The sequence below is a fragment of the Petromyzon marinus genome, chromosome 68 (genome assembly GCF_048934315.1).
Source record: "Petromyzon marinus isolate PM22_M1 ecotype Great Lakes invasive population chromosome 68, UKy_Petmar_22M1.pri1.0, whole genome shotgun sequence".
Taxonomy (NCBI): Eukaryota; Metazoa; Chordata; class Hyperoartia; order Petromyzontiformes; family Petromyzontidae; genus Petromyzon; species Petromyzon marinus.
Window position 1 is genome coordinate 191,269 of NC_133734.1, and position 25,778 is coordinate 217,046.

Below are 25,778 nucleotides of genomic sequence, written 5' to 3' on the forward strand. Positions count from 1 at the left end.
GCCTACGCCACCACGGTGCACACATCGACGGGCCAAACCCCGTTCCTAATGATGTTTGGTCGTGAGTCTCGTCTACCCGCAGACTTGCTGTTCGGCATTCCTCCACCCCAAACGGAGGAAGGAAGTCGCCCCGTGGAACATCTGATGGAGACCCTACGAGGGGTCCGGGACCGGGCCTACCCGCAAGGGGAGGCCGCGCATCGGCGACAGGAACAGAGCACCCGACCCCGCGTGGAGCCCCCCCTTTTCTTGACAGGTACCAAGGTGTGGCTACACACCCCTCGCGTCGGGGCCGGACAGGTGGGGAAGCTGACCACCTACTGGCGGGGACCCTGGACCGTGGTACGGCAGATCTCTCCCTGGACGGTACTAATCCAGGGTGGAGAGAGGGGCCGAGAAACGGTGGTTAACGTCCGCCGCTTAAAACCATGGAGGGCAGCCCCGGCGGGGGAGAACCTCGCTGCCCGAGTACCGCGAAATCCCGGTGCCCCTGCGCCACCCGTGCTCGGGGGCCTCGCGCACTACATGGGCCCCGCCGTGCCCCCAGCCCCGAGGCGTCCCGGCCCCGCCAGAGGACGGCGGGGACGCCGCCCCTTAAACCCCGCTGCCGCGGAGTTTGTCCCCCAGCCCCCAGGTGCCGAGGGATCGGAGGAGCCACTGGAGTGGAGAAGGAGACCGCTGCAGGAAACCCCGAGGACGGAGCCACCTCCCCCGAGGCCAGCCACGAGATCCGGGCGGATCCCCCGGACCCCGCAGCGCTACCTCGTGGGCGCGGCCCAGGCGAGGTGCTCCAGTCAACCCGGGACGGGGACTGGCACCTCGGGGGGCTATGTGATGCCGCCGCCACGGAGCCGATCGGCGGGTGGCCCACCTGCGATCTCGCCGCTCCGAGCGGCGAGGCCGACATTGCTCCACCCCACCACCTCCCCACCCCCCCCCCCACCGGAACACACACGCACGCACTCCCCCCCACCATTAGAGCGCGTGGGGAGACACCCTGGCCGACAGGTTTTCACCCAGAAGCCCTCGTAAAGGGATAATCTTCACGGTTTCCTGCAGCCAGGGAATTGGACGGTCTCCCCCGACGCTAACACCCACCGCGGCGCCGTGACTTTGGTTGTAATTACATGGTCACGACGGGGCTGCCGAGCCACCGCGGGTAGACAGCACACACAACACACACGGGTCAGCAGGCAGGTAGGAGGGCAGAGCCACGAGCGGCGGGAAAGCAGGGTCGCCCTCTGGCTGGAGGGTCGCTGAGCACGTAAATTTAGATGCGGACGTCGCTGAAAGCAACGGCCCGGGGGATGCTGGGATACAGATGGGCCTACCGATTGGCGGGTGATCCCAGCGAGCTGATTGGCCCGCGAGTCGGCACCAGGTAGCCCCTTTGATGTAGAAAGAATAAAGCGGGTCAGGGCGAAGGAAAAAGGTTCTCTGGCTACTCGAGTCAACCCCAGGCCCGTCAACTCCCGAGTCCAGCCGCGCGAACGTCCGTGGGACGTATCGACGCGCCGCGAGGACCAGACGGCAGTGACGACAAACCGTGAGTGAGAGAGAGAGGGAGTTGGGACTTAGCTTAAGAGCAAAACCGGAGAGGGTAAAGGGGAGAAGGACAGGTAGAGTGTAGTGCCGACTATCGAGAGATAGATCGGTCCTGCCCCGCTGATCCCGACTGACTCGGTTAAATAAGGGCTCGCCGACGCGGTGGAATAAATCGTCGGCGGTTACATAACGGACTGGTGTGGTTTTTGCGGAAGCGTGGGTGCGCTTGCTGTCGCGGTGGTCGTTACATAACAGACTGGTGTGGTTATTGCGGAAGCGTGGGTGCGCTTGCTGTCGCGGTGGTCGTTACATAACAGACTGGTGTGGTGGTTTTTGCGAGGGTGTGGAAAGAGAGTGGAAGCGTGGGTTCGCTTGCTGTTCTCGGTGGTCGCCGCGTGTGTGGAGCGGCGCCGCGTGGATTGTGTGCGCTACGAACCGTCGGCTGCGGACTCCTGCGTTGCGAGCGGATACCCGTCTCGCACGCATGCCCATCGCATAGCCCTTTAAACCCGTTTAAACCAATCCCCCCAAGCGTCGGAGTGAGCACGAACGACGTCGCTTACCCTCCGACCTTTGACCCCCTGTTACCCGCGTGTGATTGGTGCGTGGGACTGCGCGGGCGGGGAGCGTCGCGTTTGGGTGCCGGCGAAGCGCTAGCGGGTCCCAGGGAGGTCGAGTGTGATGCCCCACCGGCAGGAGACCCGGACTCGGGGGGGGACGGCACAGGGGGGGGAACAGGAGCGCGACGACCTTTCCCCGCCAGGGGAGGAGTGCGGCGGCGGCAGCTCCCACACTAGTGGAGAGTCTGGGAGCGTCGGTACTTCGCGGACAGGGTCGCAGGCAGGGGAGATCCCGGGGGCCGGCGACCCTAACAATATGGTGTCAGAAGCGGTACGAACCCCCGCGTTACCCCACGCGAAAATAAGGCATATATTCACTGGCCGGGGTACACCTTCGTGGAGAGCATTTGCCCGCAACGTCCTAGGGGCTAAGGAAATTAATGGGTGGACGGACGCGCAGACGCTACGTCAACTTAATATGAATCTGGATGGGCGGGCAGCCGATTTTGTGGAAGCCCTACCCGCAAGCGCGCAGACACAGCTAGAGGAGCTGATGCGCCGACTTGATCTGCGCTTCGGTACGCGCGATGAGGAGGAGGCAAAAGCGGCCTTAGAGGCACGCCGTCGCCAACCCGGCGAGGACCTGCGCGATTATGCCGAGGATGTGCGTGAGCTAACAAAGATCGCACGCCCGAGGCACACCACGGAAGCGATTGAGGAGCTGGCCACAGAGAAAATCCAGCGATACTTAATGCGCACGGCGTGGTGGCAGCCAGACGTGAACTGTACGCGCCTCTCCTTTGATGCCCTTGTCGAGCGCGCGCGCAAATGTGAAAGAATTTCTAGCGAACGCGCACAGCTCCGAGGACTGGGACGGGAGCGCACCATCGCAAGTCTGTCCACCGAGGAGGAAGAGGAGGAACAGGAGCTCACCAGGATGGTAGGGGGTCGGGAAAGGGGGCCTCCGGTATCCCGCGAGACCACCCCGGGATGGGTAGCGGGGATACAGGCGGGCATCGGGGGGATCGACAACAAAGTAACCCAAGTGGACAACAACGTAACCCAAGTACGGGCACATGTGACTACGCTGCAGACTACGGTAGAGACGATTCAGACCGAGTTGGGAGGGCTAGCTGGGATGGTAGCCCGACTAGAAGCAGAGTCTGGGCAGCGGCGCACGGGGGGGGAGAGGGAGCGGGCAGGGTGCCCACTATGGAGCCGCCACCCCCCCCCGGGCGTGTTATATGTGCGGCCGTCAGGGGCATCTCATGAGAGACTGCCCACAGATCGCCCGCGCTAGATATACCGAAGGGTTAAACGCCAACGCCCCCTAGAGAGTGGACCACCTAGGGGTGCAATCACCGAGGTCCCGAAACAAAACGACGATAATAATAATGGTAAGCAAGTGACACCCACACAGGTCACGGCCACAACACCCAAGGACGCGGTGAGGACGGGCGACTGGCTACGGGAGCTGGTGGCAGGAATCACGGGGGCCACGTCACTGGTGGAAGGACAGGTGAACGGGCAGCGCACCCGGATCCTACTGGACACGGGGGCCGTGGCCTCACTCGTGAGCGCCGCGCACTGCAGCGTGCTCGGGGTTGACGTGAGCCGCCTGCCGGCCCCGGATTGCGCGCTGCACACAGCGAGCGGAGCCGGGATGGGGTTGCTGGGAAGGATCTCCCTCGAGGTCCGTCTCGGAAACCAGGTGTGCACTCAGGAGTTCTACGTCTCGAGTGTGCTGTGCCACGAGTGTATCGCAGGTACCGACCTCCTGGAAAAGCTGGGGCTCAACGTGCAGCCCCGACAGCGGTGCGCCACCGTGGAAGGCAGCGGGGAACGGATTCCATTCCTGGGACGGGAGCCGAATCGCCCCCGCTTCACACCTGTGGCCGCTACCCTGACGACGGCCGTCACCATCGGGCCGCTCGCCGAGATGCTGGTACCTGTGGCGACACCCTCCACCGACCCCGCGCACCGACCATCGGGGGAGGTAATGCTAACTCCTCACCCGGAGTTGGCAAAACGATACGGGGTTGTGGGGTCAGCCACGTTGGTAAACGCCGATGGGGGCCGATTGTTCATGCGTGTGTTTAACCCCCACGGCACCCCAGCAATACTACGACGGCGCACCACAGTAGCCACCGTGCACCCCCTACACGCGCGCCACTCCAGCGACTCGGTATTCGCACTCTGGGCGGAGGACCCCGGTCGCCCCGAGGACCAACAAGACCTGGCCTGGCGAGTCGGCCCGACTCCCCACGCCGAGGTCGTCCCCCTTCTTGACGCGGTACACGTACCTTGGGCAGATTTACCCAAGGGAGAGGCCGATCAGCTACGCGGGTTACTGCGGGAGTACGCCGACGTGTTCAGCGAACACGATTCAGACGTGGGTCGCACAGATCTCGTTAAGCACCAAATCGACACCGGGGCCGCCCGACCCATAAAACTCCCCGCGTACCGCGTGGGCGCACCCGAACGCGCCCAGATCAAAGAGGCGGTCAGGGACATGCTCCGCGATAACATAATTCAGCCCTCGGCGAGCCCCTGGTCTGCCCCGGTGGTGCTAGTAACAAAAAAGGACGGGTCAACCCGGTTTTGCGTCGATTACCGCAAACTAAACGCAGTCACCCTCGGCGACGCCTTCCCCATACCGCGCATCGACGACACCTTTGACAGCCTCGCCGGAGCGCGGTATTTTTCCACCCTCGATCTCGCGTCCGGGTACTGGCAGGTGGAGATGACGGAGGAGGATCGGCCAAAAACCGCATTCACCACCCCGATGGGGCTATTCGAGTTTCGAGTACTCCCGTTCGGGCTCACCAACGCGCCCGCGACGTTCCAGCGGCTGATGGAGTTGGTGATGCGGGGCTTGCAGTGGGAGCAATGCCTGATTTACCTGGATGATGTGATCATGTTCAGTAGATCTCTGTCTGAGCACTGGTCCAGGTTACGGGAGGTGTTCCAGCGACTGCGAGCGGCTCATCTCAAGCTCAAGCCACGTAAGTGTTACATCGCACAGCGCGAGGTGGGGTACCTCGGACATCGCGTCAGCGAGGCGGGGGTGCGCACCGATCCGGACAAGGTACGCGCCGTAGTGGATTGGCCACAGCCAAGAAACCTGTCGGAGATAAGGTCATTCTTGGGGCTCGCCACCTATTACCGTCGATTTGTAAAGGGATTCAGCGAGATTGCACGCCCCCTCACCCAACTCACTTCCCCCCAGAACCCCTATCAGTGGACGGAGGCCTGCCAGACGGCCTTCACCACCCTCAAAGACCACCTCACACACACCCCCACACTGGCTTTCCCCGATTTTACCACCGACCTTATTTTGGACACTGACGCCTGCAGCAGCGGGCTGGGTGCGGTGTTGTCGCAGGTGCAGGAAGGGGTGGAACGGGTGATTGCGTACGCCAGCCGGACCCTGAGCGGGGCCGAGCTGAACTACTGTGTGACCCGTCAGGAATTGTACGCTGTGATCTTCGCGTGTAAACAGTTTCGGCCGTATTTATACGGCAGGAAATGTCGAGTGCGCACGGACCATTATGCTCTGCAGTTCCTCCTCACCTTCAAGGAACCGCGGGGGCAGATGGCCCGATGGCTGGCGCAGCTGCAGGAGTACAACCTGCAGATCGAATACCGGGCGGGGCCGACGCATGCAAACGCGGACGCATTATCACGGCGACCCGCGGTGTGTGCCGAGACGAGGGCGGAGGAGGCCTGCCCGTGCTTCACGGGGGGACGTTGCCGACAGGCAACGATACCAAGTACCCCTAAGGCCGTTCCGCGTCAGTCGGACTAACCAGCTGGTCGGCATCGATCTCCAGGGGCCATTCCCACGATCCCACCGGGGCAACCGCTATATCCTCGTAGCGGTGGAATACTTCACCCGCTACCCCGTGGCGGTGGCCATCCCCGATAAAACGGCCCTGGTAGTAGCCCGGGCGTTCGTGGAGCACTATGTACTTAAGCACGGGATCCCGGAGCGAGTCCTTACCGACCAGGGTAGCGAGTTCGAGGCCGAGTTGTTTCAGGCGCTGTGCCGGGAGTTCGGGATCCAGAAAGACCGAACCACGGCGTACCACCCCCAGGCGAACGGTATGGTTGAACGTATGAATCAGACTCTGGCCGGAAAGCTCAAGCGTATGGCGGCCGCAAACCAACGGGATTGGGACGAACACCTCCCCTACGCCCTGTTCGCCTACGCCACCACGGTGCACACATCGACGGGCCAAACCCCGTTCCTAATGATGTTTGGTCGTGAGTCTCGTCTACCCGCAGACTTGCTGTTCGGCATTCCTCCACCCCAAACGGAGGAAGGAAGTCGCCCCGTGGAACATCTGATGGAGACCCTACGAGGGGTCCGGGACCGGGCCTACCCGCAAGGGGAGGCCGCGCATCGGCGACAGGAACAGAGCACCCGACCCCGCGTGGAGCCCCCCCTTTTCTTGACAGGTACCAAGGTGTGGCTACACACCCCTCGCGTCGGGGCCGGACAGGTGGGGAAGCTGACCACCTACTGGCGGGGACCCTGGACCGTGGTACGGCAGATCTCTCCCTGGACGGTACTAATCCAGGGTGGAGAGAGGGGCCGAGAAACGGTGGTTAACGTCCGCCGCTTAAAACCATGGAGGGCAGCCCCGGCGGGGGAGAACCTCGCTGCCCGAGTACCGCGAAATCCCGGTGCCCCTGCGCCACCCGTGCTCGGGGGCCTCGCGCACTACATGGGCCCCGCCGTGCCCCCAGCCCCGAGGCGTCCCGGCCCCGCCAGAGGACGGCGGGGACGCCGCCCCTTAAACCCCGCTGCCGCGGAGTTTGTCCCCCAGCCCCCAGGTGCCGAGGGATCGGAGGAGCCACTGGAGTGGAGAAGGAGACCGCTGCAGGAAACCCCGAGGACGGAGCCACCTCCCCCGAGGCCAGCCACGAGATCCGGGCGGATCCCCCGGACCCCGCAGCGCTACCTCGTGGGCGCGGCCCAGGCGAGGTGCTCCAGTCAACCCGGGACGGGGACTGGCACCTCGGGGGGCTATGTGATGCCGCCGCCACGGAGCCGATCGGCGGGTGGCCCACCTGCGATCTCGCCGCTCCGAGCGGCGAGGCCGACATTGCTCCACCCCACCACCTCCCCACCCCCCCCCCCACCGGAACACACACGCACGCACTCCCCCCCACCATTAGAGCGCGTGGGGAGACACCCTGGCCGACAGGTTTTCACCCAGAAGCCCTCGTAAAGGGATAATCTTCACGGTTTCCTGCAGCCAGGGAATTGGACGGTCTCCCCCGACGCTAACACCCACCGCGGCGCCGTGACTTTGGTTGTAATTACATGGTCACGACGGGGCTGCCGAGCCACCGCGGGTAGACAGCACACACAACACACACGGGTCAGCAGGCAGGTAGGAGGGCAGAGCCACGAGCGGCGGGAAAGCAGGGTCGCCCTCTGGCTGGAGGGTCGCTGAGCACGTAAATTTAGATGCGGACGTCGCTGAAAGCAACGGCCCGGGGGATGCTGGGATACAGATGGGCCTACCGATTGGCGGGTGATCCCAGCGAGCTGATTGGCCCGCGAGTCGGCACCAGGTAGCCCCTTTGATGTAGAAAGAATAAAGCGGGTCAGGGCGAAGGAAAAAGGTTCTCTGGCTACTCGAGTCAACCCCAGGCCCGTCAACTCCCGAGTCCAGCCGCGCGAACGTCCGTGGGACGTATCGACGCGCCGCGAGGACCAGACGGCAGTGACGACAAACCGTGAGTGAGAGAGAGAGGGAGTTGGGACTTAGCTTAAGAGCAAAACCGGAGAGGGTAAAGGGGAGAAGGACAGGTAGAGTGTAGTGCCGACTATCGAGAGATAGATCGGTCCTGCCCCGCTGATCCCGACTGACTCGGTTAAATAAGGGCTCGCCGACGCGGTGGAATAAATCGTCGGCGGTTACATAACGGACTGGTGTGGTTTTTGCGGAAGCGTGGGTGCGCTTGCTGTCGCGGTGGTCGTTACATAACAGACTGGTGTGGTTATTGCGGAAGCGTGGGTGCGCTTGCTGTCGCGGTGGTCGTTACATAACAGACTGGTGTGGTGGTTTTTGCGAGGGTGTGGAAAGAGAGTGGAAGCGTGGGTTCGCTTGCTGTTCTCGGTGGTCGCCGCGTGTGTGGAGCGGCGCCGCGTGGATTGTGTGCGCTACGAACCGTCGGCTGCGGACTCCTGCGTTGCGAGCGGATACCCGTCTCGCACGCATGCCCATCGCATAGCCCTTTAAACCCGTTTAAACCAATCCCCCCAAGCGTCGGAGTGAGCACGAACGACGTCGCTTACCCTCCGACCTTTGACCCCCTGTTACCCGCGTGTGATTGGTGCGTGGGACTGCGCGGGCGGGGAGCGTCGCGTTTGGGTGCCGGCGAAGCGCTAGCGGGTCCCAGGGAGGTCGAGTGTGATGCCCCACCGGCAGGAGACCCGGACTCGGGGGGGGACGGCACAGGGGGGGGAACAGGAGCGCGACGACCTTTCCCCGCCAGGGGAGGAGTGCGGCGGCGGCAGCTCCCACACTAGTGGAGAGTCTGGGAGCGTCGGTACTTCGCGGACAGGGTCGCAGGCAGGGGAGATCCCGGGGGCCGGCGACCCTAACAATATGGTGTCAGAAGCGGTACGAACCCCCGCGTTACCCCACGCGAAAATAAGGCATATATTCACTGGCCGGGGTACACCTTCGTGGAGAGCATTTGCCCGCAACGTCCTAGGGGCTAAGGAAATTAATGGGTGGACGGACGCGCAGACGCTACGTCAACTTAATATGAATCTGGATGGGCGGGCAGCCGATTTTGTGGAAGCCCTACCCGCAAGCGCGCAGACACAGCTAGAGGAGCTGATGCGCCGACTTGATCTGCGCTTCGGTACGCGCGATGAGGAGGAGGCAAAAGCGGCCTTAGAGGCACGCCGTCGCCAACCCGGCGAGGACCTGCGCGATTATGCCGAGGATGTGCGTGAGCTAACAAAGATCGCACGCCCGAGGCACACCACGGAAGCGATTGAGGAGCTGGCCACAGAGAAAATCCAGCGATACTTAATGCGCACGGCGTGGTGGCAGCCAGACGTGAACTGTACGCGCCTCTCCTTTGATGCCCTTGTCGAGCGCGCGCGCAAATGTGAAAGAATTTCTAGCGAACGCGCACAGCTCCGAGGACTGGGACGGGAGCGCACCATCGCAAGTCTGTCCACCGAGGAGGAAGAGGAGGAACAGGAGCTCACCAGGATGGTAGGGGGTCGGGAAAGGGGGCCTCCGGTATCCCGCGAGACCACCCCGGGATGGGTAGCGGGGATACAGGCGGGCATCGGGGGGATCGACAACAAAGTAACCCAAGTGGACAACAACGTAACCCAAGTACGGGCACATGTGACTACGCTGCAGACTACGGTAGAGACGATTCAGACCGAGTTGGGAGGGCTAGCTGGGATGGTAGCCCGACTAGAAGCAGAGTCTGGGCAGCGGCGCACGGGGGGGGAGAGGGAGCGGGCAGGGTGCCCACTATGGAGCCGCCACCCCCCCCCGGGCGTGTTATATGTGCGGCCGTCAGGGGCATCTCATGAGAGACTGCCCACAGATCGCCCGCGCTAGATATACCGAAGGGTTAAACGCCAACGCCCCCTAGAGAGTGGACCACCTAGGGGTGCAATCACCGAGGTCCCGAAACAAAACGACGATAATAATAATGGTAAGCAAGTGACACCCACACAGGTCACGGCCACAACACCCAAGGACGCGGTGAGGACGGGCGACTGGCTACGGGAGCTGGTGGCAGGAATCACGGGGGCCACGTCACTGGTGGAAGGACAGGTGAACGGGCAGCGCACCCGGATCCTACTGGACACGGGGGCCGTGGCCTCACTCGTGAGCGCCGCGCACTGCAGCGTGCTCGGGGTTGACGTGAGCCGCCTGCCGGCCCCGGATTGCGCGCTGCACACAGCGAGCGGAGCCGGGATGGGGTTGCTGGGAAGGATCTCCCTCGAGGTCCGTCTCGGAAACCAGGTGTGCACTCAGGAGTTCTACGTCTCGAGTGTGCTGTGCCACGAGTGTATCGCAGGTACCGACCTCCTGGAAAAGCTGGGGCTCAACGTGCAGCCCCGACAGCGGTGCGCCACCGTGGAAGGCAGCGGGGAACGGATTCCATTCCTGGGACGGGAGCCGAATCGCCCCCGCTTCACACCTGTGGCCGCTACCCTGACGACGGCCGTCACCATCGGGCCGCTCGCCGAGATGCTGGTACCTGTGGCGACACCCTCCACCGACCCCGCGCACCGACCATCGGGGGAGGTAATGCTAACTCCTCACCCGGAGTTGGCAAAACGATACGGGGTTGTGGGGTCAGCCACGTTGGTAAACGCCGATGGGGGCCGATTGTTCATGCGTGTGTTTAACCCCCACGGCACCCCAGCAATACTACGACGGCGCACCACAGTAGCCACCGTGCACCCCCTACACGCGCGCCACTCCAGCGACTCGGTATTCGCACTCTGGGCGGAGGACCCCGGTCGCCCCGAGGACCAACAAGACCTGGCCTGGCGAGTCGGCCCGACTCCCCACGCCGAGGTCGTCCCCCTTCTTGACGCGGTACACGTACCTTGGGCAGATTTACCCAAGGGAGAGGCCGATCAGCTACGCGGGTTACTGCGGGAGTACGCCGACGTGTTCAGCGAACACGATTCAGACGTGGGTCGCACAGATCTCGTTAAGCACCAAATCGACACCGGGGCCGCCCGACCCATAAAACTCCCCGCGTACCGCGTGGGCGCACCCGAACGCGCCCAGATCAAAGAGGCGGTCAGGGACATGCTCCGCGATAACATAATTCAGCCCTCGGCGAGCCCCTGGTCTGCCCCGGTGGTGCTAGTAACAAAAAAGGACGGGTCAACCCGGTTTTGCGTCGATTACCGCAAACTAAACGCAGTCACCCTCGGCGACGCCTTCCCCATACCGCGCATCGACGACACCTTTGACAGCCTCGCCGGAGCGCGGTATTTTTCCACCCTCGATCTCGCGTCCGGGTACTGGCAGGTGGAGATGACGGAGGAGGATCGGCCAAAAACCGCATTCACCACCCCGATGGGGCTATTCGAGTTTCGAGTACTCCCGTTCGGGCTCACCAACGCGCCCGCGACGTTCCAGCGGCTGATGGAGTTGGTGATGCGGGGCTTGCAGTGGGAGCAATGCCTGATTTACCTGGATGATGTGATCATGTTCAGTAGATCTCTGTCTGAGCACTGGTCCAGGTTACGGGAGGTGTTCCAGCGACTGCGAGCGGCTCATCTCAAGCTCAAGCCACGTAAGTGTTACATCGCACAGCGCGAGGTGGGGTACCTCGGACATCGCGTCAGCGAGGCGGGGGTGCGCACCGATCCGGACAAGGTACGCGCCGTAGTGGATTGGCCACAGCCAAGAAACCTGTCGGAGATAAGGTCATTCTTGGGGCTCGCCACCTATTACCGTCGATTTGTAAAGGGATTCAGCGAGATTGCACGCCCCCTCACCCAACTCACTTCCCCCCAGAACCCCTATCAGTGGACGGAGGCCTGCCAGACGGCCTTCACCACCCTCAAAGACCACCTCACACACACCCCCACACTGGCTTTCCCCGATTTTACCACCGACCTTATTTTGGACACTGACGCCTGCAGCAGCGGGCTGGGTGCGGTGTTGTCGCAGGTGCAGGAAGGGGTGGAACGGGTGATTGCGTACGCCAGCCGGACCCTGAGCGGGGCCGAGCTGAACTACTGTGTGACCCGTCAGGAATTGTACGCTGTGATCTTCGCGTGTAAACAGTTTCGGCCGTATTTATACGGCAGGAAATGTCGAGTGCGCACGGACCATTATGCTCTGCAGTTCCTCCTCACCTTCAAGGAACCGCGGGGGCAGATGGCCCGATGGCTGGCGCAGCTGCAGGAGTACAACCTGCAGATCGAATACCGGGCGGGGCCGACGCATGCAAACGCGGACGCATTATCACGGCGACCCGCGGTGTGTGCCGAGACGAGGGCGGAGGAGGCCTGCCCGTGCTTCACGGGGGGACGTTGCCGACAGGCAACGATACCAAGTACCCCTAAGGCCGTTCCGCGTCAGTCGGACTAACCAGCTGGTCGGCATCGATCTCCAGGGGCCATTCCCACGATCCCACCGGGGCAACCGCTATATCCTCGTAGCGGTGGAATACTTCACCCGCTACCCCGTGGCGGTGGCCATCCCCGATAAAACGGCCCTGGTAGTAGCCCGGGCGTTCGTGGAGCACTATGTACTTAAGCACGGGATCCCGGAGCGAGTCCTTACCGACCAGGGTAGCGAGTTCGAGGCCGAGTTGTTTCAGGCGCTGTGCCGGGAGTTCGGGATCCAGAAAGACCGAACCACGGCGTACCACCCCCAGGCGAACGGTATGGTTGAACGTATGAATCAGACTCTGGCCGGAAAGCTCAAGCGTATGGCGGCCGCAAACCAACGGGATTGGGACGAACACCTCCCCTACGCCCTGTTCGCCTACGCCACCACGGTGCACACATCGACGGGCCAAACCCCGTTCCTAATGATGTTTGGTCGTGAGTCTCGTCTACCCGCAGACTTGCTGTTCGGCATTCCTCCACCCCAAACGGAGGAAGGAAGTCGCCCCGTGGAACATCTGATGGAGACCCTACGAGGGGTCCGGGACCGGGCCTACCCGCAAGGGGAGGCCGCGCATCGGCGACAGGAACAGAGCACCCGACCCCGCGTGGAGCCCCCCCTTTTCTTGACAGGTACCAAGGTGTGGCTACACACCCCTCGCGTCGGGGCCGGACAGGTGGGGAAGCTGACCACCTACTGGCGGGGACCCTGGACCGTGGTACGGCAGATCTCTCCCTGGACGGTACTAATCCAGGGTGGAGAGAGGGGCCGAGAAACGGTGGTTAACGTCCGCCGCTTAAAACCATGGAGGGCAGCCCCGGCGGGGGAGAACCTCGCTGCCCGAGTACCGCGAAATCCCGGTGCCCCTGCGCCACCCGTGCTCGGGGGCCTCGCGCACTACATGGGCCCCGCCGTGCCCCCAGCCCCGAGGCGTCCCGGCCCCGCCAGAGGACGGCGGGGACGCCGCCCCTTAAACCCCGCTGCCGCGGAGTTTGTCCCCCAGCCCCCAGGTGCCGAGGGATCGGAGGAGCCACTGGAGTGGAGAAGGAGACCGCTGCAGGAAACCCCGAGGACGGAGCCACCTCCCCCGAGGCCAGCCACGAGATCCGGGCGGATCCCCCGGACCCCGCAGCGCTACCTCGTGGGCGCGGCCCAGGCGAGGTGCTCCAGTCAACCCGGGACGGGGACTGGCACCTCGGGGGGCTATGTGATGCCGCCGCCACGGAGCCGATCGGCGGGTGGCCCACCTGCGATCTCGCCGCTCCGAGCGGCGAGGCCGACATTGCTCCACCCCACCACCTCCCCACCCCCCCCCCCACCGGAACACACACGCACGCACTCCCCCCCACCATTAGAGCGCGTGGGGAGACACCCTGGCCGACAGGTTTTCACCCAGAAGCCCTCGTAAAGGGATAATCTTCACGGTTTCCTGCAGCCAGGGAATTGGACGGTCTCCCCCGACGCTAACACCCACCGCGGCGCCGTGACTTTGGTTGTAATTACATGGTCACGACGGGGCTGCCGAGCCACCGCGGGTAGACAGCACACACAACACACACGGGTCAGCAGGCAGGTAGGAGGGCAGAGCCACGAGCGGCGGGAAAGCAGGGTCGCCCTCTGGCTGGAGGGTCGCTGAGCACGTAAATTTAGATGCGGACGTCGCTGAAAGCAACGGCCCGGGGGATGCTGGGATACAGATGGGCCTACCGATTGGCGGGTGATCCCAGCGAGCTGATTGGCCCGCGAGTCGGCACCAGGTAGCCCCTTTGATGTAGAAAGAATAAAGCGGGTCAGGGCGAAGGAAAAAGGTTCTCTGGCTACTCGAGTCAACCCCAGGCCCGTCAACTCCCGAGTCCAGCCGCGCGAACGTCCGTGGGACGTATCGACGCGCCGCGAGGACCAGACGGCAGTGACGACAAACCGTGAGTGAGAGAGAGAGGGAGTTGGGACTTAGCTTAAGAGCAAAACCGGAGAGGGTAAAGGGGAGAAGGACAGGTAGAGTGTAGTGCCGACTATCGAGAGATAGATCGGTCCTGCCCCGCTGATCCCGACTGACTCGGTTAAATAAGGGCTCGCCGACGCGGTGGAATAAATCGTCGGCGGTTACATAACGGACTGGTGTGGTTTTTGCGGAAGCGTGGGTGCGCTTGCTGTCGCGGTGGTCGTTACATAACAGACTGGTGTGGTTATTGCGGAAGCGTGGGTGCGCTTGCTGTCGCGGTGGTCGTTACATAACAGACTGGTGTGGTGGTTTTTGCGAGGGTGTGGAAAGAGAGTGGAAGCGTGGGTTCGCTTGCTGTTCTCGGTGGTCGCCGCGTGTGTGGAGCGGCGCCGCGTGGATTGTGTGCGCTACGAACCGTCGGCTGCGGACTCCTGCGTTGCGAGCGGATACCCGTCTCGCACGCATGCCCATCGCATAGCCCTTTAAACCCGTTTAAACCAATCCCCCCAAGCGTCGGAGTGAGCACGAACGACGTCGCTTACCCTCCGACCTTTGACCCCCTGTTACCCGCGTGTGATTGGTGCGTGGGACTGCGCGGGCGGGGAGCGTCGCGTTTGGGTGCCGGCGAAGCGCTAGCGGGTCCCAGGGAGGTCGAGTGTGATGCCCCACCGGCAGGAGAACAGGAGCGCGACGACCTTTCCCCGCCAGGGGAGGAGTGCGGCGGCGGCAGCTCCCACACTAGTGGAGAGTCTGGGAGCGTCGGTACTTCGCGGACAGGGTCGCAGGCAGGGGAGATCCCGGGGGCCGGCGACCCTAACAATAATACTATTTAAGCTAGGCTTCGTTGTCTAGGGTGTATTATCAATCGTGATAATACAATGTTTCTCGCTTTAACTTTTACTGATTATGTTATATCTTACCACAGCAAACAATTATTATAATTAATATTATTACTCATTAACTTATGAAGGCGCCGTTACCAAGGCGACGCGCAAGGATGGCAAGAAGCGACACCACCGCAGGAAGGAGAGCTACGCCATGTACATCAGACTCTTCTATGTTAAGCAACTTAAATATGTAAAACAAACATAACACTATAATATGCCAACTCTTATGCTAGGAATGTCAACACAGTACTCCTGGAGATGTCCTCCTCATTGATCCATACATTTACCCCTCATTGGTTACGTTTGTTAAGCTGGGTAACGGAACAATCGGCTAATTCCTCAGAGTAAAGCGACCATACACAGCGATAGGAAAAATTCCTTAAAAATTAATGTGACAATATTCATACGAACAGCAATAAAGAAACATGTGCCTAAGGCAAAAGTAGTTTTCAATGAATTCATTTGGAAAGATTATGCAATTTACGAAATGCCCTGGAACAATAGTGTGCGGCAGTGTCTGTTTGCCCAATAGATGCGTATTGGGCAAACAGATGACGTCGCCGCAGTGATCTCACCGACGTCCGCTCTCTGTTCTCCCGCTACCAGTCCACAGACCCGTGCATGTGTGAGGCTCCACTCGTGGTGGTTCGATGGCCCTTGCCGCGACCATGCAACTTTAATATCAGGTCGCTGATATTATATATACACTCCTGTGTGTCTCTGTGTAGTACTGTACACTATATATACACTTCTGTGTGTGTAGTACTGTATACTATATATACACTTATGTGTGTCTCTGTGTAGTGTGGGGGCTACCGTCCCCCGCCATCATTGAATTGTCGGGGCCGCTGCTCACCGACTCCCCCGTTCCACTCACACCGCTACCCCCCGGCTGCTCCGTCAGGTCCAGACTAACGACCCCTAACGTCTCGCCCCCCTGTACCTCTGGGATGTAGACCGCGTTTGCATAGTTTAATTAGCGGCTCGTACGCTCCGCGCTTGCGATGCGTTACACTGTGCAAAGGCGGGGTGGGGCTGTAAGCGCGCTCACCAGTAAATCTCCGTCCCGCCCGTAAACAAACAGGCGCGGCGCGTGTTTCCCTCCCACCCGCGCTCCACGTGTGCCGATAATAACAAACACGCCCCTACCCTCTGCCCGTAAACAGACCAATCGCACACGAAGGGGTTGGAGCCGGGGGACGGGCGGGCGGGGTTTCTGCCGTGCGCGCGCCGCTGATTGGGGACGCTCGCTTGGCTCTGAGTTAAAGGTCCCGCTCAAACAGTCGCGCGAATACGCGCACGCTCGGCGCTCTAACTCGCTATCTCGCGACCAGACCCGTGTGCGGGTGCGTGACCGCGGCACCGCCACCCAGGTACGCGATCGCTAAGCACTATGGGTGGGCAATCGTGCGGGCACGTAAACACCTCGAGGTGCACAGCTGCGCATACACGTAGACACCCAGCGCACACTGCCCTCCACTTCACGCTCCCAAAAGACCACGCAACACAGTTGTTTTTCCCCCCACTAGCGAATTTTATTTACCTGTGATGGTACGGTCAGTGGACGCTAACCTATCCCTCGGAGGTCTACGAGTCGATTTCCCCTACCGCTCGCCCCGCTCTCTATCCTGGATGTAAAACGGCTGAACTTACGCCTCTCTCACTCGTACTTACTTCTCCCCGATGTACTGACCGCTGTGAGGGAATGAGGCGACGAGCCTGCCGATGCTGGAGTACGTCTCACGGACGTCTCGGATGGCTGACTCTCCTGCTCCCGGGACCGCGATGATCTTGAACCAGAAGAACCCCCTTGCTACCCCGATCCCCCCCCTTTTTATCCTACTTACAACAAAGGAATATTTGCTCTTTCCGACCCTTGGCCTCCCGTCCAATCAGGGGCTCGGATTCTCCCGCCCTTTCGATGTCCGGATCCCAGCTCAGATGACGTCGCCGCAGTGATCTCACCGACGTCCGCTCTCTGTTCTCCCGCTACCAGTCCACTGACCCGTGCATGTGTGAGGCTCCACTCGCGGTGGTTCGATGGCCCTTGCCGCGACCTGCAACTTTAATATCAGGTCGCTGATATTATATATACACTCCTGTGTGTCTCTGTGTAGTACTGTACACTATATATACACTTCTGTGTGTCTCTGTGTAGTACTGTACACTATATATACACTCCTGTGTGTGTAGTACTGTACACTATATATACACTTCTGTGTGTCTCTGTGTAGTACTGTACACTATATATACACTTCTGTGTGTCTCTGTGTAGTACTGTACACTATATATACACTTCTGTGTGTCTCTGTGTAGTACTGTACACTATATATACACTTATGTGTGTCTCTGTGTAGTACTGTACACTATATATACACTTCTGTTTGTGTAGTACTGTACACTATATATACACTTCTGTGTGTCTCTGTGTAGTACTGTACACTATATATACACTTCTGTGTGTCTCTGTGTAGTACTGTACACTATATATACACTTATGTGTGTCTCTGTGTAGTGTGGGGGCTACCGTCGCCCGCCATCACTGAATTGTCGGGGCCGCTGCTCACCGACTCCCCCGTTCCACTCACACCGCTACCCCCCTGCTGCTCCGTCAGGTCCAGACTAACGACCCCTAACGTCTCGCCCCCATGTACCTCTGGGATGTAGACCGCGTTTGCATAGTTTAATTAGCGGCTCGTACGCTCCGCGCTTGCGATGCGTTACACTGTGCAAAGGCGGGGTGGGGCTGTAAGCGCGCTCACCAGTAAATCTCCCTCCCACCCGCGCTCCACGTGTGCCGACAATAACAAACACGCCCCTACCCTCTGCCCGTAAACAGACCAATCGCACACGAAGGGGTTGGAGCCAGGGGACGGGCGGGCTTTCTGCCGTGCGGGCGCCGCTGATTGGGGACGCTCGCTTGGCTCTGAGTTAAAGGTCCCGCTCAAACAGTCGCGCGAATACGCGCACGCTCGGCGCTCTAACTCGCTATCTCGCGACCAGACCCGTGTGCGGGTGCGTGACCGCGGCACCGCCACCCAGGTACGCGATCGCTAAGCACTATGGTGGGCAATCGTGCGGGCACGTAAACACCTCGAGGTGCACAGCCGCGCATACACGTAGACACCCAGCGCACACTGCCCTCCACTTCACGCTCCCAAAAGACCACGCAACACAGTTGTTTTTCCCCCCACTAGCGAATTGTATTTACTTGTGATGGTACGGTCAGTGGACGCTAACCTATCCCTCGGAGGTCTACGAGTCGATTTCCCCTACCGCTCGCCCCGCTCTCTATCCTGGATGTAAAACGGCTGAACTTACGCCTCTCCCCGATGTACTGACCGCTGTGAGGGAATGAGGCGACGAGCCTGCCGATGCTGGAGTACGTCTCACGGACGTCTCGGATGGCTGACTCTCCTGCTCCCGGGACCGCGATGATCTTGAACCAGAAGAACCCCCTTGCTACCCCGATCCCCCCCCCCCTTTTTATCCTACCTACAAAAAAGGAATATTTGCTCTTTCCGACCCTTGGGCTCCCGTCCAATCAGGGGCTCGGATTCTCCCGCCCTTTCGATGTCCGGATCCCAGCTCAGATGACGTCCCCGCAGTGATCTCACCGACGTCCGCTCTCTGTTCTCCCGCTACCAGTCCACTGACCCGTGCATGTGTGAGGCTCCACTCGCGGTGGTTCGATGGCCCTTGCCGCGACCATGCAACTTTAATATCAGGTCGCTGATATTATATATACACTCCTGTGTGTCTCTGTGTAGTACTGTACACTATATATACACTTATGTGTGTTTCTGTGTAGTACTGTACACTATATACACACTCCTGTGTGTGTAGTACTGTACACTATATATACACTTCTGTGTGTGTAGTACTGTACACTATATATACACTTATGTGTGTGTAGTACTGTACACTATATATACACTTATGTGTGTGTAGTACTGTACACTATATATACACTTATGTGTGTCTCTGTGTAGTACTGTACACTATATACACACTTATGTGTGTCTCTGTGTAGTGTGGGGGCTACCGTCCCCCGCCATCACTGAATTGTCGGGGCCGCTGCTCACCGACTCCCCCGTTCCACTCACACCGCTACCCCCCGGCTGCTCCGTCAGGTCCAGACTAACGACCCCTAACGTCTCGCCCCCCTGTACCTCTGGGATGTAGACCGCGTTTGCATAGTTTAATTAGCGGCTCGTACGCTCCGCGCTTGCGATGCGTTACACTGTGCAAAGGCGGGGTGGGGCTGTAAGCGCGCTCACCAGTAAATCTCCGTCCCGCCCGTAAACAAACAGGCGCGGCGCGTGTTTCCCTCCCACCCGCGCTCCACGTGTGCCGACAATAACAAACACGCCCCTACCCTCTGCCCGTAAACAGACCAATCGCACACGAAGTGGTTGGAGCCGGGGGACGGGCGGGCTTTCTGCCGTGCGGGCGCCGCTGATTGGGGACGCTCGCTTGGCTCTGAGTTAAAGGTCCCGCTCATCAAACAGTCGCGCGAATACGCGCGACTGTTTGATGATCTCGCGACCAGACCCGTGTGCGGGTGCGTGACCGCGGCACCGCCACCCAGGTACGCGATCGCTAAGCACTATGGTGGGCAATCGTGCGGGCACGTAAACACCATCCGCTTCGTCTCGAGGTGCACAGCCGCGCATACACGTAGACACCCAGCGCACACTGCCCTCCACTTCACGCTCCCAAAAGACCACGCAACACAGTTGTTTTTCCACCCACTAGCGAATTGTATTTACCTGTGATGGTACGGTCAGTGGACGCTAACCTATCCCTCGGAGGTCTACGAGTCGATTTCCCCTACCGCTCGCCCCGCTCTCTATCCTGGATGTAAAACGGCTGAACTTACGCCTCTCTCCCCGATGTACTGACCGCTGTGAGGGAATGAGGCGACGAGCCTGCCGATGCTGGAGTACGTCTCACGGACGTCTCGGATGGCTGACTCTCCTACTCCCGGGACCGCGATGATCTTGAACCAGAAGAACCCCCTTGCTACCCCGATCCCCCCCCCCCCCTTTTTATCCTACCTACAACAAAGGAATATTTGCTCTTTCCGGCTCCCGTCCAATCAGGGGCTCGGATTCTCCCGCCCTTTCGATGTCCGGATCCCAGCTCAGATGACGTCGCCGCAGTGATCTCACCGACGTCCGCTCTCTGTTCTCCCGCTACCAGTCCACTGACCCGTGCATGTGTGAGGCTCCACTCGCGGTGGTTCGATGGCCCTTGCCGCGACCATGCAACTTCAATATCAGGTCGCTGATATTATATATACACTCCTGTGTGTCTCTGTGTAGTACTGTACACTATATATACACTTATGTGTGTTTCTGTGTAGTACTGTACACTATATACACACTCCTGTGTGTGTAGTACTGTACACTATATACACTTCTGTGTGTGTAGTACTGTACACTATATATACACTTATGTGTGTGTAGTACTGTACACTATATATACACTTATGTGTGTCTCTGTGTAGTACTGTACACTATATACACACTTATGTGTGTCTCTGTGTAGTGTGGGGGCTACCGTCCCCCGCCATCACTGAATTGTCGGGGCCGCTGCTCACCGACTCCCCCGTTCCACTCACACCGCTACCCCCCGGCTGCTCCGTCAGGTCCAGACTAACGACCCCTAACGTCTCGCCCCCATGTACCTCTGGGATGTAGACCGCGTTTGCATAGTTTAATTAGCGGCTCGTACGCTCCGCGCTTGCGATGCGTTACACTGTGCAAAGGCGGGGTGGAGCTGTAAGCGCGCTCACCAGTAAATCTCCCTCCCACCCGCGCTCCACGTGTGCCGACAATAACAAACACGCCCCTACCCTCTGCCCGTAAACAGACCAATCGCACACGAAGGGGTTGGAGCCAGGGGACGGGCGGGCTTTCTGCCGTGCGGGCGCCGCTGATTGGGGACGCTCGCTTGGCTCTGAGTTAAAGGTCCCGCTCAAACAGTCGCGCGAATACGCGCACGCTCGGCGCTCTAACTCGCTATCTCGCGACCAGACCCGTGTGCGGGTGCGTGACCGCGGCACCGCCACCCAGGTACGCGATCGCTAAGCACTATGGTGGGCAATCGTGCGGGCACGTAAACACCTCGAGGTGCACAGCCGCGCATACACGTAGACACCCAGCGCACACTGCCCTCCACTTCACGCTCCCAAAAGACCACGCAACACAGTTGTTTTTCCCCCCACTAGCGAATTGTATTTACTTGTGATGGTACGGTCAGTGGACGCTAACCTATCCCTCGGAGGTCTACGAGTCGATTTCCCCTACCGCTCGCCCCGCTCTCTATCCTGGATGTAAAACGGCTGAACTTACGCCTCTCCCCGATGTACTGACCGCTGTGAGGGAATGAGGCGACGAGCCTGCCGATGCTGGAGTACGTCTCACGGACGTCTCGGATGGCTGACTCTCCTGCTCCCGGGACCGCGATGATCTTGAACCAGAAGAACCCCCTTGCTACCCCGATCCCCCCCCCCCTTTTTATCCTACCTACAAAAAAGGAATATTTGCTCTTTCCGACCCTTGGGCTCCCGTCCAATCAGGGGCTCGGATTCTCCCGCCCTTTCGATGTCCGGATCCCAGCTCAGATGACGTCCCCGCAGTGATCTCACCGACGTCCGCTCTCTGTTCTCCCGCTACCAGTCCACTGACCCGTGCATGTGTGAGGCTCCACTCGCGGTGGTTCGATGGCCCTTGCCGCGACCATGCAACTTTAATATCAGGTCGCTGATATTATATATACACTCCTGTGTGTCTCTGTGTAGTACTGTACACTATATATACACTTATGTGTGTTTCTGTGTAGTACTGTACACTATATACACACTCCTGTGTGTGTAGTACTGTACACTATATATACACTTCTGTGTGTGTAGTACTGTACACTATATATACACTTATGTGTGTGTAGTACTGTACACTATATATACACTTATGTGTGTGTAGTACTGTACACTATATATACACTTATGTGTGTCTCTGTGTAGTACTGTACACTATATACACACTTATGTGTGTCTCTGTGTAGTGTGGGGGCTACCGTCCCCCGCCATCACTGAATTGTCGGGGCCGCTGCTCACCGACTCCCCCGTTCCACTCACACCGCTACCCCCCGGCTGCTCCGTCAGGTCCAGACTAACGACCCCTAACGTCTCGCCCCCCTGTACCTCTGGGATGTAGACCGCGTTTGCATAGTTTAATTAGCGGCTCGTACGCTCCGCGCTTGCGATGCGTTACACTGTGCAAAGGCGGGGTGGGGCTGTAAGCGCGCTCACCAGTAAATCTCCGTCCCGCCCGTAAACAAACAGGCGCGGCGCGTGTTTCCCTCCCACCCGCGCTCCACGTGTGCCGACAATAACAAACACGCCCCTACCCTCTGCCCGTAAACAGACCAATCGCACACGAAGTGGTTGGAGCCGGGGGACGGGCGGGCTTTCTGCCGTGCGGGCGCCGCTGATTGGGGACGCTCGCTTGGCTCTGAGTTAAAGGTCCCGCTCATCAAACAGTCGCGCGAATACGCGCGACTGTTTGATGATCTCGCGACCAGACCCGTGTGCGGGTGCGTGACCGCGGCACCGCCACCCAGGTACGCGATCGCTAAGCACTATGGTGGGCAATCGTGCGGGCACGTAAACACCATCCGCTTCGTCTCGAGGTGCACAGCCGCGCATACACGTAGACACCCAGCGCACACTGCCCTCCACTTCACGCTCCCAAAAGACCACGCAACACAGTTGTTTTTCCACCCACTAGCGAATTGTATTTACCTGTGATGGTACGGTCAGTGGACGCTAACCTATCCCTCGGAGGTCTACGAGTCGATTTCCCCTACCGCTCGCCCCGCTCTCTATCCTGGATGTAAAACGGCTGAACTTACGCCTCTCCCCGATGTACTGACCGCTGTGAGGGAATGAGGCGACGAGCCTGCCGATGCTGGAGTACGTCTCACGGACGTCTCGGATGGCTGACTCTCCTACTCCCGGGACCGTGATGATCTTGAACCAGAAGAACCCCCTTGCTACCCCGATCCCCCCCCCCCTTTTTATCCTACCTACAAAAAAGGAATATTTGCTCTTTCCGACCCTTGGGCTCCCGTCCAATCAGGGGCTCGGATTCTCCCGCCCTTTCGATGTCCGGATCCCAGCTCAGATGACGTCCCCGCAGTGATCTCACCGACGTCCGCTCTCTGTTCTCCCGCTACCAGTCCACTGACCCGTGCATGTGTGAGGCTCCACTCGCGGTGGTTCGATGGCCCTTGCCGCGACCATGCAACTTCAATATCAGGTCGCTGATATTATATATACACTCCTGTGTGTCTCTGTGTAGTACTGTACACTATATATACACTTATGTGTGTTTCTGTGTAGTACTGTACACTATATACACACTCCTGTGTGTGTAGTACTGTACACTATATACACTTCTGTGTGTGTAGTACTGTACACTATATATACACTTATGTGTGTGTAGTACTGTACACTATATATACACTTATGTGTGTCTCTGTGTAGTACTGTACACTATATACACACTTATGTGTGTCTCTGTGTAGTGTGGGGGCTACCGTCCCCCGCCATCACTGAATTGTCGGGGCCGCTGCTCACCGACTCCCCCGTTCCACTCACACCGCTACCCCCCGGCTGCTCCGTCAGGTCCAGACTAACGACCCCTAACGTCTCGCCCCCATGTACCTCTGGGATGTAGACCGCGTTTGCATAGTTTAATTAGCGGCTCGTACGCTCCGCGCTTGCGATGCGTTACACTGTGCAAAGGCGGGGTGGAGCTGTAAGCGCGCTCACCAGTAAATCTCCCTCCCACCCGCGCTCCACGTGTGCCGACAATAACAAACACGCCCCTACCCTCTGCCCGTAAACAGACCAATCGCACACGAAGGGGTTGGAGCCAGGGGACGGGCGGGCTTTCTGCCGTGCGGGCGCCGCTGATTGGGGACGCTCGCTTGGCTCTGAGTTAAAGGTCCCGCTCAAACAGTCGCGCGAATACGCGCACGCTCGGCGCTCTAACTCGCTATCTCGCGACCAGACCCGTGTGCGGGTGCGTGACCGCGGCACCGCCACCCAGGTACGCGATCGCTAAGCACTATGGTGGGCAATCGTGCGGGCACGTAAACACCTCGAGGTGCACAGCCGCGCATACACGTAGACACCCAGCGCACACTGCCCTCCACTTCACGCTCCCAAAAGACCACGCAACACAGTTGTTTTTCCCCCCACTAGCGAATTGTATTTACTTGTGATGGTACGGTCAGTGGACGCTAACCTATCCCTCGGAGGTCTACGAGTCGATTTCCCCTACCGCTCGCCCCGCTCTCTATCCTGGATGTAAAACGGCTGAACTTACGCCTCTCCCCGATGTACTGACCGCTGTGAGGGAATGAGGCGACGAGCCTACCGATGCTGGAGTACGTCTCACGGACGTCTCGGATGGCTGACTCTCCTGCTCCCGGGACCGCGATGATCTTGAACCAGAAGAACCCCCTTGCTACCCCGATCCCCCCCCCCCTTTTTATCCTACCTACAAAAAAGGAATATTTGCTCTTTCCGACCCTTGGGCTCCCGTCCAATCAGGGGCTCGGATTCTCCCGCCCTTTCGATGTCCGGATCCCAGCTCAGATGACGTCCCCGCAGTGATCTCACCGACGTCCGCTCTCTGTTCTCCCGCTACCAGTCCACTGACCCGTGCATGTGTGAGGCTCCACTCGCGGTGGTTCGATGGCCCTTGCCGCGACCATGCAACTTTAATATCAGGTCGCTGATATTATATATACACTCCTGTGTGTCTCTGTGTAGTACTGTACACTATATATACACTTATGTGTGTTTCTGTGTAGTACTGTACACTATATACACACTCCTGTGTGTGTAGTACTGTACACTATATATACACTTCTGTGTGTGTAGTACTGTACACTATATATACACTTATGTGTGTCTCTGTGTAGTACTGTACACTATATACACACTTATGTGTGTCTCTGTGTAGTGTGGGGGCTACCGTCCCCCGCCATCACTGAATTGTCGGGGCCGCTGCTCACCGACTCCCCCGTTCCACTCACACCGCTACCCCCCGGCTGCTCCGTCAGGTCCAGACTAACGACCCCTAACGTCTCGCCCCCCTGTACCTCTGGGATGTAGACCGCGTTTGCATAGTTTAATTAGCGGCTCGTACGCTCCGCGCTTGCGATGCGTTACACTGTGCAAAGGCGGGGTGGGGCTGTAAGCGCGCTCACCAGTAAATCTCCGTCCCGCCCGTAAACAAACAGGCGCGGCGCGTGTTTCCCTCCCACCCGCGCTCCACGTGTGCCGACAATAACAAACACGCCCCTACCCTCTGCCCGTAAACAGACCAATCGCACACGAAGTGGTTGGAGCCGGGGGACGGGCGGGCTTTCTGCCGTGCGGGCGCCGCTGATTGGGGACGCTCGCTTGGCTCTGAGTTAAAGGTCCCGCTCATCAAACAGTCGCGCGAATACGCGCGACTGTTTGATGATCTCGCGACCAGACCCGTGTGCGGGTGCGTGACCGTGGCACCGCCACCCAGGTACGCGATCGCTAAGCACTATGGTGGGCAATCGTGCGAGCACGTAAACACCACCCGCTTCGTCTCGAGGTGCACAGCCGCGCATACACGTAGACACCCAGCGC